The 12830-nt window shown below is 46.9% G+C and overlaps 1 long non-coding RNA gene across 1 annotated transcript; it reads right to left on the minus strand.

Annotated features, from left to right (window-relative positions):
- Positions 1–10088: 10088 nt before the first annotated feature.
- LOC124886370 lies at positions 10089–12060 on the minus strand. Its single transcript, XR_007043452.1, has 5 exons — positions 11916–12060; positions 11714–11769; positions 11194–11252; positions 10540–10700; positions 10089–10394 (listed from the first exon to the last, which is right to left on the minus strand). It is a non-coding gene; the product is annotated as an uncharacterized LOC124886370 (long non-coding RNA).
- Positions 12061–12830: the final 770 nt, after the last annotated feature.

Raw genomic sequence — 12830 nt, forward strand, 5'->3', positions numbered from 1 at the left:
GGTGAGCCCAGGGTCTGGGCGTGCTATGGGTAAAAAATCTATCGGGGAGTGCCAGGGAGGTTGGGGATTATCCTAGTGTGGTCGGTTAATTATTCATTGCCATTTCGGTGGACAAACGGGCAAAATAGCGCCAACGGGGCATTTTCGGGCCAAATTGGTGTGCTATATCCCACGGTTTTGGGGGTGGGCCCGGTGTTCGGGCGTGCTGTAGGTCAAAATTCGATTGGGGCATGCCAGTGATTTTGGGGATCGTCCTAGTGTGGTCTATTTAATTTTTTGTGGCCATTTGGGTGGACAAACGGGCGAAATGGCACGAACGGGGAATTTTAAGGCCAAATCGGTGTGATATAGCCCACGGTTGCGGGGATGGGCCCGGGGTCCGGGTGTGCTGTGGGCCAAAAATTGGCCAAGGCATGCTAGGGAGGTTGAGGATCATCCCAATATAGTCCGTTTAATTTTTCATGGTCATTCGAGTTGACAAATGGGCAAAACGGTGTGAATGGGCCATTTTTAGGCTAAATCGGTGTGCTATCTCCCACGGTTTCGGGGGTGGGCCCGGGCTCTGGGCATACTATGGGCTAAAAAATGATCGGGGCATGACAGGGAGGTTGGGGATCATCCTAGTATGGTCTATTTAATATTTTGTGGCAATGTGGGTGGATAAACAGCCAGAATGATGTGAACGGGGCATTTTCAGGCTAAATTAGTGTGCTATTGCCCACGGTTTTGGGGGTGGGCCTGGGGTTCGAGCCAGGTGTGGGTTGTAAATCGATCAAGACGTGCTAGGGAGGTTGTGGATCGTCCTAGTGTGGTCCATTTAATTTTTCGTGGTCATTTGGGTGGACAAACGGGCAAAGCGACGCGAACGGGACATTTTTTAGCCAAATCAGTGTGCTATAGCCCACGTTTTTGAGGGTGGGGTCGAGGTCCGGGCGTGCTGTGGGCCGAAAATTGATCGAGGGGTGCCAGGGAGGTTTGGAATCATCCCAGTAAGGTTTGGGTGGGGCCATTTGGGTTCAAGCATGCTGTGGGTTGAAAATTGATCGGGGTATTATAGAGAGGTCTGGAATCATCGCAGTGTGGTCTGTTTAGTGTTTTGTGGCCATTTTTGTGGACAAACGGGTGAAACGACGCGAACGGGCCATTTTTCGGTAAAATTGGTCTGCAATAGCTCACAGTTTTGGGGGTGGGCCAGGGGTTCGATCGTGTTGTGCACCAAAAATCGATGGGGGTATGCTAGGGAGGTTGATGATCAACCCAGTATGGTTCATTTGATTTTTCATCGCTATTTGGGTAGACAAACGGGCAAAATGGCATGAACGAGGCATTTTTGGGCCAAATTGGTGTGTTGTATCCCACGATTTTGGGGGTGGGGCCCAGGGTTCAAGCATGCTGTGGGCTAAAAATTGATCAGGGCATTCTAGGGAGGTTTGGAATCATCGCAGTGTGGTCCGTTTAGTTTTTTGTGGCCATTTTTGTGTTGACAAACGAGCAAAACGACACGAACGGTCTATTTTTCGGCAAAAGTGGTCTGCTACAGTTCACAATTTTAGGGGTGGGCCGGGGGTTCGATCGTGTTGTGCACCAAAAATCAATCAGGGTATGCTAAGGAGGTTGACGATCAACTCAGTATGGTTCATTTAATTTTTCATGGCTATTTGGGCAGACAAACAGGTGAAACGGCGCGAAAGAGGCATTTTTGAGCCTAATCGGTGTGCTACAGCCTATGATTTTAGAGGTGGGCCTGGGGTCCGGGCTTGCTATGGGCTGAAAATCGACCGGGGCGTACCATAGAGGTTACGGATCGTCCTATTTTTGTCCGCTTAATTTTTCATGGCCATTTGGGTGGACAAACGGGTGAGACGGCGCGAATGGGGCATTTTATCACCATATTGGTGTGCTATGGGCTAAAAATTTGTCGTGGCATGCCAGGGAGGTTGGAGATCATTCCAGTGTTGGCCTTTTAATTTTTCGTGGCCATTTGGGAGGACAAACGGGCAAAACGGTGCGAACGGGGCTTTTTTTTAGGCAAAACGGTGTGTTATAGCCTATGGTTTTGGGGGTGAGCCTCGTGTTCGAGCGTTTTGCGTGTCAAAAATTGATCGGAACATGCCAAGGAGGTTGAGGATCATCCCAATATGGTCTGTTTAATTTCTCATGGTCATTTGGGTGGACAAACAGGTGATACGGCTCGAACGGGGTATTTTTGAGCCAAATTGGTGTGCTATAGCCTATGGTTTTAGGTGTGGGCCCGAGGTCCGGGTGTTCTGTGGGCCAAAAATTAACCGAAGCATGTCAGGGAGGATGGGGATCTTCCCAGTGTGCTCCATTTAATTTTTTATGGCCATTTGGTTGGACAAACGGGTGAAATTAGGCATTTTCAGGTTATATCGGTGTGCTATAGCTCACGGTTTTGGGGGTGGACTCGGGGTTCGGGCGTGCTGTGGGCCTAAAAACCGTTGGGGCATGCCAGTGATGTTGGGGATTATCCCAATATGGTCCGTTTAATTTTTTGTGGCCTTTTGGTTAGACAAACAGGCGAACAACGCGAACAGGGCATTTTCGAGCCAAATCGGTGTGCTATAGCCCATGGTTTCAAGGGTGGGCCTGGGGTCTGGGTGTTCTGTCAGTCAAAAATCGATCGGGACATTCCACGGAGTTTGAGGATCATCACAATGTGCTCCGTTTAATTTTCTGAGGCTATTTGGGTGGACAAACGGACGAAACGGCACGAACGGGACATTTTTGGGCCAAATCGGTGTGCGGGGTCTGGACATGTCGTGGGACAAAAATTGACCGGGTTATTCCAGGGAGGTTGGGGATCATCTGAGTATGGTACATTTAATTTTTGGGGCATTTGAATTGATAAACGTGGGAAACGGTGCGGACGGGGCATTTTCAAGCCAAATTGGTGTGCTATAGCCCACGGTTTCGGGTGTGGGCCCGGGATCTGGGTATGCTATGCGCCAAACATCAATCTAGGCATGTCAGGGAGGTTGGGGATCATCCCAGTATTGTTCGTTTAAGTTTTTGTGGCCATTTGGGTAGATAAACGGGAGAAACCGCGCGAATGAGGCATTTTCGGGTAAAATCGGTGTGCTATAGCTAAGATTTTGGGGGTGGCCTCGGGGTTCCGGCGTGCTGTGGGTCAAAAAATTTAACCGGGACGTGCCAGGGAGGTTGGGGATCGTCCCAGTATGGTCCATTTAATTTTTCTTGGTCATTTGGGTGGACAAACGGGCAAAACGGCGTGGACTGGGCATTTTCAGGCCAAATCGGTGCGCTATAGCCCACGGTTTTGAGGGTGGGCCCAGGTTCTGGGCGTGCTGTGGGCCTAAAATGATCGGAGCATGCCAAAGAGGTTGGGGATCATCCCAGTATAGTTTATTTAACCTTTCATGGCCATTCTGGTAGACAAACGGGCAAAACAGCGTGAACGAGGCATTTTAGGGAAAATCGGTGTAATTTTAGGGGTGGGGCCCTGGTCTGAGCATGCTGTGGGCTTAAAATCTATCGGGGCATGTTAGGGAGGTTTGAGATCATCCCAGTCTGGTCTGTTTAATTTTTCGTGGCCATTTGGGTGGACAAACGGGAGAAACGGTGTGAATGGGGTATATTCGGGCAAAATCGATGTGTTATAGCCTATAATTTTGGGGGTGGGCCCAGGGTATGGGTGTGCTGTGGACCAATAATTGGTCGGAGCATGCCAGGGGGTTGAGGATCGTCCCAGTGTAGTCTGTTTAATTTTTTGTGGCAATTTGGGTTGACAAACGGGTGAAACGGCGCGAACGAGGCATTTTAGGGCTAAATCGGTGTGCTATAGTCATTGTTTTAGGTGTGGGCCTGGGGTACGAATGTGTTGTGCACCATAAATTGATCGGTGCATGCTAGGGAGGTTGAGAATCATCCCAATGTTGTCCGTTTAATTTTTTATCGCTATTTGGGTGGACAAATGGGCAAAACGACGAGAATGAGGCATTTTTGGGCCAAATCGGTGTGTGATAACCCACGATTTTGAGGGTGGGCCCGAGGTCCAAGTATGCTGGTTACCAAAAATTGATCGGGGCATGTCAGGGAGGTTGGGGATTGTCCCAGTGTGGTCCGTTTAATTTTTTGTAGCAATTTGGGTGGACAAACAGGGGGAAACAGTGCGGACGAGGCATTTTGGGCAAATTAGTGTACTCTAGCCCACGGTTTTTGGGGTGGACATGGGGTCCTAGCATGTTGTGGGTTAAAAATCGACTGTGGCATGCCCGGGAGGTCGAGGATCATCCCTGTATGGTCTGTTTAATTTTTCTTCGCCATTTGGGTGGACAAACGAGCAAAACAGCATGACCGGGGAGTTTTTGGGTGTAATCGGTGTGCTAAACCCCTGGTTTTTGGGGTGAGCCCGTGTTCCAGGCATGTTGTTGGCCAAAAATCAACTAGGGCATGCCCAGGTGGTTGGGGATCATCACAGTATGATCCTTTTAATTTTTCGTGGCTATTAGGGAGGACAAACGGGCGAAACGGCGCGAACGAGGCATTTTCAAGCTAAATCTGTGAGCTATAGCCCACGATTTTGGAGGTGGGCCTGGGGTGGGTTCGGGTGTGCTGTGTGCCGAATATCCACCGAGGTGTGCTAGAGAGGTTGGGGATCTTCCCAATGTGATCCATTTAATTTTTTGTGGCAATTTGGGTGGACAAACGGGCAAAACGTCATGAACGACGTATTTTTGGGACAAATCGGTGTGCTATAGCCCACGGTTTTAGGGGTGGGCCCGGTGTTTGAGCATTCCGTGGGACGAAAATTGACCGGGGAAAGCCAGGGAGGCTGGATATCATCCAAGTGTAGTCTGTTTAATTTTTTATGCCTATTGAGGTGGACAAACGGGTAAAACGATGCATTTTCGAGCCAAATCATTGTGTTATAGCCTACGGTTTTGGGGTGGGACGAGGTTTGGGCGTGTTGTGGGCCAAAAATCGATTGAGGCGTGCCAGTGAGATTGGGGATCGCCCCAGTATGGTTCGTTTAATTTTTCATGGTTATTTGGGTAGACAAACGGGCAAAACAGCGCAAACGGGGCATTGTCGAGCCAAATCGGTGTGCTATAGCCCATAGTTTTGGGGGTGGGCCTGGGCTCCGGGCGTGCCGTGGGCCAAAAATTGACTGAGGCATACCAGGGAGGTTGGGGATAGTCCCAGTATGGTCCATTAAATTTCGTGGACATTTGGGTGGACAAACGGGCGAAACAATGTGAATGGGGCATTTACAGGACAAATCAGTGTGCAATAGCTTACGGTTTTGAGGATAGACCAGGGGTTCGGGCGAGCTGTGGGCGAAAAATTGATTGGGGCGTGCTAGGGAGGTTGGGGATCATTCCTGTGTGGTTCGTTTAATTTTTCGTGGCCATTTGGGTGGACAAACAGGCGAAAGGGCGCGAACATAACATTTTTGGACAATATCTGTGTGTTATATAACCCACGGTTTTGGGGGTGGGCCTGGGTTTCGAGCATGCTGGTGGCCTAAAATTAACCGAGGCATGCCAGGGAGGTTGGGGTTTATCCCAGTATTTTCCTTTTAATTTTTTGTAGCTGTTTGAGTTGATAAACGGGCGAAATGGGGCATTTTCGGGCCAAATCGGTGCGCTATAGCAACAATTTTGGGGGTGGGCTCGGGGTCCGGGCGTGATGTGGGCCAAAAATCTATTGGGACGTGCCAGAGAGGTTGGGGATCATCCCAATGTGGTTCGTTTAAATTTTTGAGGTCATCTGCATAGACAAACGAGCGAAACGGCATGAACGGGGCATTTTTAGGCCTAATCGATGTTCTATAACCCGCGGTTTTAGGGGTGGGCTCGGGGTCTGGCCGTGTCATGGGACAAAAATTGACCAAAGCATGCTAGGGAGTTTGGGGGTCATCCTAGTGTGGTCCGTTTAATTTTGAATTGACAAACGGGCGAAACGGTGCAAACGGGGCATTTTTGGGCCAAATTGGTGTGCTATAGCCCACGGTTTCGGGGGTGTGCCCGAGATCCGGGCGTGCTGTGTGCCAAAAATTGGCCGAGGTATGCCATGGAGATTGGGATCATCCCAGTGTGGTCCGTTTAGTTTTTCATGGCCATTTGGGTGGATAAACGGGCGAAACGGCAAAAATGGAGCATTTTTGGGCTAAATCGGTGTTCTATAGCCCAAGGTTTTGGGGGTGGCCCTGGGGTTCGGATGTGTTGTGGGTCAAAAATTGATCGAGATGAGCCAGGTAGGTTGGGGATCGTTCCAGTGTGGTCCATTTAATTTTTCGTGGCCATTTGGGTGGACAAACGGGTGAAATGGTGCAGATGGGGCATTTTGAGGCCAAATCGGAGTGCCATAGCCTATGGTTTTGAGGGTGGGTCCAGGGTCCGGGCGTGATATGGGCCTAAAACTAGCCGTGGTATGCCAGGGAGGTTGGTGATCATCCCATTGTGGTCTGTTTAATTTTTCGTGACCATTAGGGTAGACTAACGGGTGAAACGGTGTGAACGAGGCATTTTAGGACCAAATCGGTGTTCTACAACCCACGGTTTTGGGGGTGGGGCCTGAGGTATGAGCGTGTCGTGGGTGAAAATCGGTCAGGGCGTGCTAGGGAGGTTTGGGATTAACCCAGTATGGTCCATTTAATTTTTTGTGGCCATTTGGGTGGACGAACGAGTGAAACGGTGCAAACGGGGCATTTTTCGGCGAAATTGGTGTGCTATAGCTCATAATTTGGGGGTGGGCCCGGGTTCCGGGTGTGTTGTGTGCCAAAAATCGACCGGAGCATGCCAGGGGTTTGAGGATCATCCGAGTGTGTTCCATTTAATTTTTTGTGGCTATTTAAGTGGACAAACGGGCAAAAGACGCGAATGGGGCATTATCGAGCCAAATCGATGTGCAATAACCCATGGTTTTGGGGGTGGGCTCGGGGTTCAGGTGTGCTGTGGGTTGAAACTCGACTGGTGCATTCAAGGGAGGTTAGGAATCATCTCAGTAAGGTCCGTTTAATTTTTCATGGCCATTTGGGTGGACAAACGAGCGAAACGGTGTGAATGGGATATTTTCTGGCCAAAACGGTGTGCTATAGCCCATGGTTTCAGGGTTGGACCCGGGGATCGGGCGTGCTGTGGGACAAAAATTGACCGAGGCATGCAAGGGAGGTTGGGTATCATCCCGGTGTAGTTCATTTAATTTTTCGTAGCCATTTGGGTGGACAAACGGAAGTGGGCCCGGGGTCCGGCGTGCTATGGCCCAAAAATCGACCGGGGCATGCCAGGGAGGTTGGGGAACGTCCCAATCTAGTTTTTTTTAATTTTACGTGGCAATTTTTTTAGACAAAACGGTAAAACGATGCGAATGGGTCATTTCGGGGCAAATCAGTGTGTTATAGCCCACGGTTTTAGAGGTGGGCCCAGGGTTCGAAAGTGTTGTAGTCTTAAAATCGACCGAGGTGTGACAAGGGGGTTGAGAAACATCCCAGTCTAGTCCGTTTAATTTTTCATGGCGATTTGGGTGGACAAGCGGGCAAAACAGCGCGAATAGGGCATTTTCGGGCCAAATCAGTATCCTATAGCCCACGATGTCAGGGGTGGGCCAGGGGTTCGAGTAAGCTATGGGCCAAAAATCGACCGAGGCATGCCAGGGAGGTTGGGGATCATCCTAGTGTAGTCCTCTTAATTTTTTGTGGCCATTTGGGTTGATAAACGGCGCCAACGGAGCATTTTCGGGCAAAACTGGTGTGCTATATCCCACGGTTTTGGTTGTGGGCTCAGGGTCCGGCTTGCTGTGGCCAAAAATTGACTGGGGCTGGACAAGTAGGTTGGGGATCATCCCTGTGTGCTGCATTTAATTTTTCGTGGCCACTTGGATGGACAAACGGGCGAAATGAGGCATTTTTAGGCTAAATTAGTGTGCTATATCCCATGGTTTTGGGGGTAGGCTCGGGGTTCGGGCGTGCTGCGGGCAAAAAATCAATCAGGGCGTGCCAATGAGGCTCGGGATCGTCCCAGTATGGTTCATTTAATTTTTTGTGGCTATTTTGGTGGATAAACGGGCAAAACGACGCGAACGGAGCATTTTTAGGCCAAATCGGTGTGCTATAGCCCATGATTTTAGGGGTGGGCCCAGGTTTCAAGCGTGTTGTGCATTAAAAATCAACCGAGGTGTTCCAGGGCGGTTGGGGATCGTCCCAGTATGGTTCATTTAATTTTTTGTGGCCTTTAGGGTTGACAAACGGGTGAAACGGCGCGAATGGGGCATTTTCGTGGCAAATCAGTGTGCTATAGGCCACGGTGTTGGGGGTGGGCTTGGGGTCCGGGTGTACTGTTGGCCGAAAATCGATCGGGGCATGCCAGGAAGGTTGGAGATCGTCCAAGTATTGTCTGTTACATTTTTTGTCGCCATTTGCATGGATAAACGGGAGAAACGGTGCAAACGGGGCATTTTTGGGCCAAATAAGTGTGCTATAGCCCATGTTTTTGTGAGTGGGCTAGAGTTCCGGGCGTGCTGTGAGCTAAAATTGACTGAGGCATGCCAAGGAGGTTGAAGATCATCCTAGAGTGGTTCGTTTAATTTTTTGTGGCCATTTGGGTGGATAATGGGGCTAAATAGTGCAAACGGGGCATTTTTGGGTCAAATTGGTGTGCCATATCCCACGTTTTTTGGGGTACACCCAGGGTCCAGGCGTGCTGTGGGCCAAAAATTAATCGGGGCATGCCCTGGAGGTATGGGATCGTCCCTGTATGGTCCGTTTCATTTTTTGTGGCCATTTGGGTGGACAAACGGGTGAAACAGCACGAACTCGGTATTTTTGGGCCAAATCAATGTGCTATAGCCCACGATTCAGGGGTGAGCCCGGCATTCGAGCGTGCTTTGGGCCGAAAATTGACTGGGGCATGACAGGGAGGTTAGGGATCGTCCCAGTGTGGTCCGTTTAATTTTTTGTGGCTATTTGGGTGGAGAAATGGGTGAAAAGGCACGAACAAGGCTTTTTCAGGCCAAATTGGTGTGCTATAGCCTATGATTTTAGAGGTAGGCCCGAGTTTCGGGCGTGCTGTGGGCTAAAAATCAACCGAAGCGTACCAGAGAGGTTAGGGATCATCCCAGTGTGGTCCATTTAATTTTTCGTGGTTATTTGGGTGGACAAACTTGCGAAACGGCATGAATGGGGCATTTTTGGGCGAAATCGGTGTGCTATAGCCCATGATATGAGGGGTGGGCTTGGGGTTCGGGCGTGTTATGGGCCAAAAATTAACTGTGGCGTGCCAGGGAGGTTAGGGATCATACATGTATGGTCCGTTTATTTTTTCGTGGCCATTTGGGTGGACAAACAAGCGAAACGGAGCGAATGGGTCATTTTTGGGCAAAATTTGTGTGCTATTTCCCACGTTTATGAGGGTGGGCCCAGTGTTTGGGCGTGATGTGGGTCAAAAATTGATCGGAGTGTGCCACGGAGGTTGGGGACTGTCCCAGTGTGATCCGTTTAATTTTTTGTGGCCATTTGGGTGGGAAAACGGCTGTAACGGCATGAATGGGTCATTTTTTGGCCAAATCGGTGTGCTATAGCCCACGGTTTCGGGGGTGGGCCTGGGGTTCGGGCATGCTGTTGGCCGAAAATCAACCAAGGCATGCCAGGGAGGTTATGGATCATCCCAGTGTGCTCCGTTTAATTTTTTGTGGCCATTTGGGTAGACAAACGGGCAAAACGGGGCGTTTTCGGCCCAATTGGTGTGCTATAGCCCACGATTTTGTGGGTGGGCATGCGGTACGTGTGTGCTGTGGGCCAAAAATCAATCGGGGCATGCCAGTGAGGTTGGGGATCATCACCGTATGGTCCATTTAATTTTTCATGGCCATTTAGATGGAAAACGGGCGAAAAGATGCGAATGGTGCATTTTTGGGACAAATCGGTGTGCTATAGCCAACGGTTGGGGGAGGGCCCAGGGTTCGGGCGTGCTTGTCATGCCTCAAATCCTATTGGGGTGGACAGGAACCCGTAGCCGTGAAGGCCCGAGAGAACCAACCTATAACCTTGGAATTCACATCCATGCAACTATAATAGGCAAAGGTTTTGCCATATACGGATATAATGCCTTAATGAAAAAAAAATATAAACGACAAGCCCTAAAACTATATACATAATAGACTTGGCCGTTAGGGCCATAACATGTACAAGATAACACACTACCATGCTTAACTTTACATTGGTCTACAATGCCTCTAGACGATACACAAAATTTAGCTAAGGTCGGGACAAATCCCCTCCATACTATTAACGTTTATACAATACCAAAAATATATGGAACCGACTCGGAAAGCCCCGAAGCAAACTGGAGCTCACCAATAGCAGATTGATATCCTGGGCTCCTATTGAAGAGGCATGTTTGCTGAAGAACCTGTGCCTGTAGCATGAAATATAAGTCCCCCCATAAGGGGAGTCAGTACGAAAAAAATGTACTGAGTATGAAAGGAGGAAAAGTAACAATACATGACATAAAGGCTCAGTAAAAATATAGAACAAGTGTAAGAATAGTGCTAGTAGACCACCTTTACATTGCTTGTGGAACAGGGTACATTACATGTCTTTCTTCCTTTTACCTTCTTACTTCATTATCTTTGTAATCCATATGATACAAATGACCAGCTGATCAGTGGTAAATAATAAATCAGGATCTGCCCGTGCTAGTATTATGCCCCTGAGCTGCCACCTACACATAAAGTATCAGGATCGGCCTATGCTAGGCTTATGCCCCTGATCTGCCACTCATTTTACAGATTTCCGTTACTTAGTTTAATTAGCCTTTTGAGATTGTTACTTTGGTGGTCATAACCTTATGGTACCTTGAAACAATGATCTATCAATAAGAGACATGTTAATAGGCAATCAATGCAATAACAATGAAGTAAGGAGTTGTTGGCACACTAATAAAGTGTTTAGGAGCTAAAACTAACACATGGGTCTTATTTGAGTAACCGGAGAAATTCTGAAATTTACTAGTGAAAATAGGCATGTAGGATAGGTATCAAGCATGTATCGAGGTGGTTTAACACATTAGAGAGTGGGAATAAGTTCATTAGTAACATGGGATATCATAGGTGCTATTATGTAGCACGTGTTTTTGGATGACCTTGGAAGCTTAGTCAATGGAACAAATATCCGTTTTCACGCCAAGAGTGCAAAATATAGTATGCCTTACATACCTGTTTGTAAAACTCCAATACCAGCCCAACTCGACTTCCCGCACTTTTAGATTACTTATCTACAATGAAATATATGGCAAACTAATATTAGCAACCAAACATCACATTTTGGCTATTTAACTTCACCAACTAGTGGCCAGGAAGTAAGCCCTTAATTTATCAACAAAGGGTGTCACTTTAACCGTCTTATACTCCAATTACATCCACATACCATACATATTCATATAATATCCCCCGACACAACTTCGACTTCATTTCACCTTCCAATCAACACACACAAAACGAAATGAGCAATAGACATACACAATCATAAATTCAGTGGTGTATCACCACATCCATCTTCTATAATTCAATAAAAACTAATCACACCTTTTACCAATAGCAACGGGGCAGCCCACAACACAAACACACAAAACAGTCCGCAACAACACCCAATCGTCCTTTAATAGCAACCCAATATGTGCAATCCTCTATCAACACATGTATATGGAAAAAGGACAAAAGTGAACAGCAACCATACCTTTATTTCCTTGGTATTTTAGTGTCTTAATGTGTATTTCATCAATAGCTTAATCCCTTTACACATACATCAAAAGAGAAAAGAGAAATCCCTTAATAACTAAGAACAATGGACTGCCCAAACTTATAGAGAGGGCTGTCCGAAAATTAATCTTAAAGAACACATAGTTTCCATGGTACAAGCTTATGAATTGTTCACTTACCTTTAGATTGGAAGGAAGGTAAATACCAAGAACCCTTGTGGAATTATAGGGTTTTTTCATAGCCAAGAGAGAACAAGAGAGAAAAACCTAGAAAGCTGGAAATTTTGTCTAAGTTAAAATGAGAAAAATTGCTGATTTCAATCCATAAATAGGAGCTGCTCTTGGACGAATTTATTGACTAATTTTGGGACATATTTTTTAATGTAATTGATGTATACACTTGCCCAATATATTGGGCCTTTGTGGATCAAAAACTATTGGGCCTTAGCTACCAATTTTTCCTCCTTTTCTTCTCTTTAACATGGTATTTGGCAGATTTGAGTATTGGGCCTCTTCTCTCCATGTTCTTTCTCTTTTACTTAATTTGGGCTCAAATGAGTACATTTATATAAGTCTTGATCCCATTAACTTGGTCCAAATATCTCAAGTAAGTGATCCACCTACTAGCTTAAGTAAGTCAAGAAAGCACCTTAACAAAATACTCAATTTTTAGTTCTTAACTCTTTAATCTAACTTAAAATTTGTATATACTTGGTCACATTAAACCACATGGGAAGTATTTATAACTCCATCTATACCACAAATATATATCAAGTTCCATATAAATAGAACAAGTACACAAAAAAATATGGGGTGCTACATCCTTCTCCCCTTTAGAACATTCGTCCTCGAATGTTAGCATAATTGTCCAACCGAAACAAGTTCAAGCCTAAGGTTAATATTACTATCATCACACAATACTTATATATATATATATATATATATATATATATATATATATAAACGCTTACTTGTTATTGCTCTAATTCAGCATCTTGGACTTTCTCTTCGTATTTGAATAGATGAGGGTATTTGGATTTCATTGCTTCCTCAGCTTCCCATGTGATCTCTTCCACTTGCTTGTTTCTCCAAAGT

Source organism: Capsicum annuum, chromosome 8 (genome assembly GCF_002878395.1).
Source record: "Capsicum annuum cultivar UCD-10X-F1 chromosome 8, UCD10Xv1.1, whole genome shotgun sequence".
Lineage (NCBI taxonomy): Eukaryota > Viridiplantae > Streptophyta > Magnoliopsida > Solanales > Solanaceae > Capsicum > Capsicum annuum.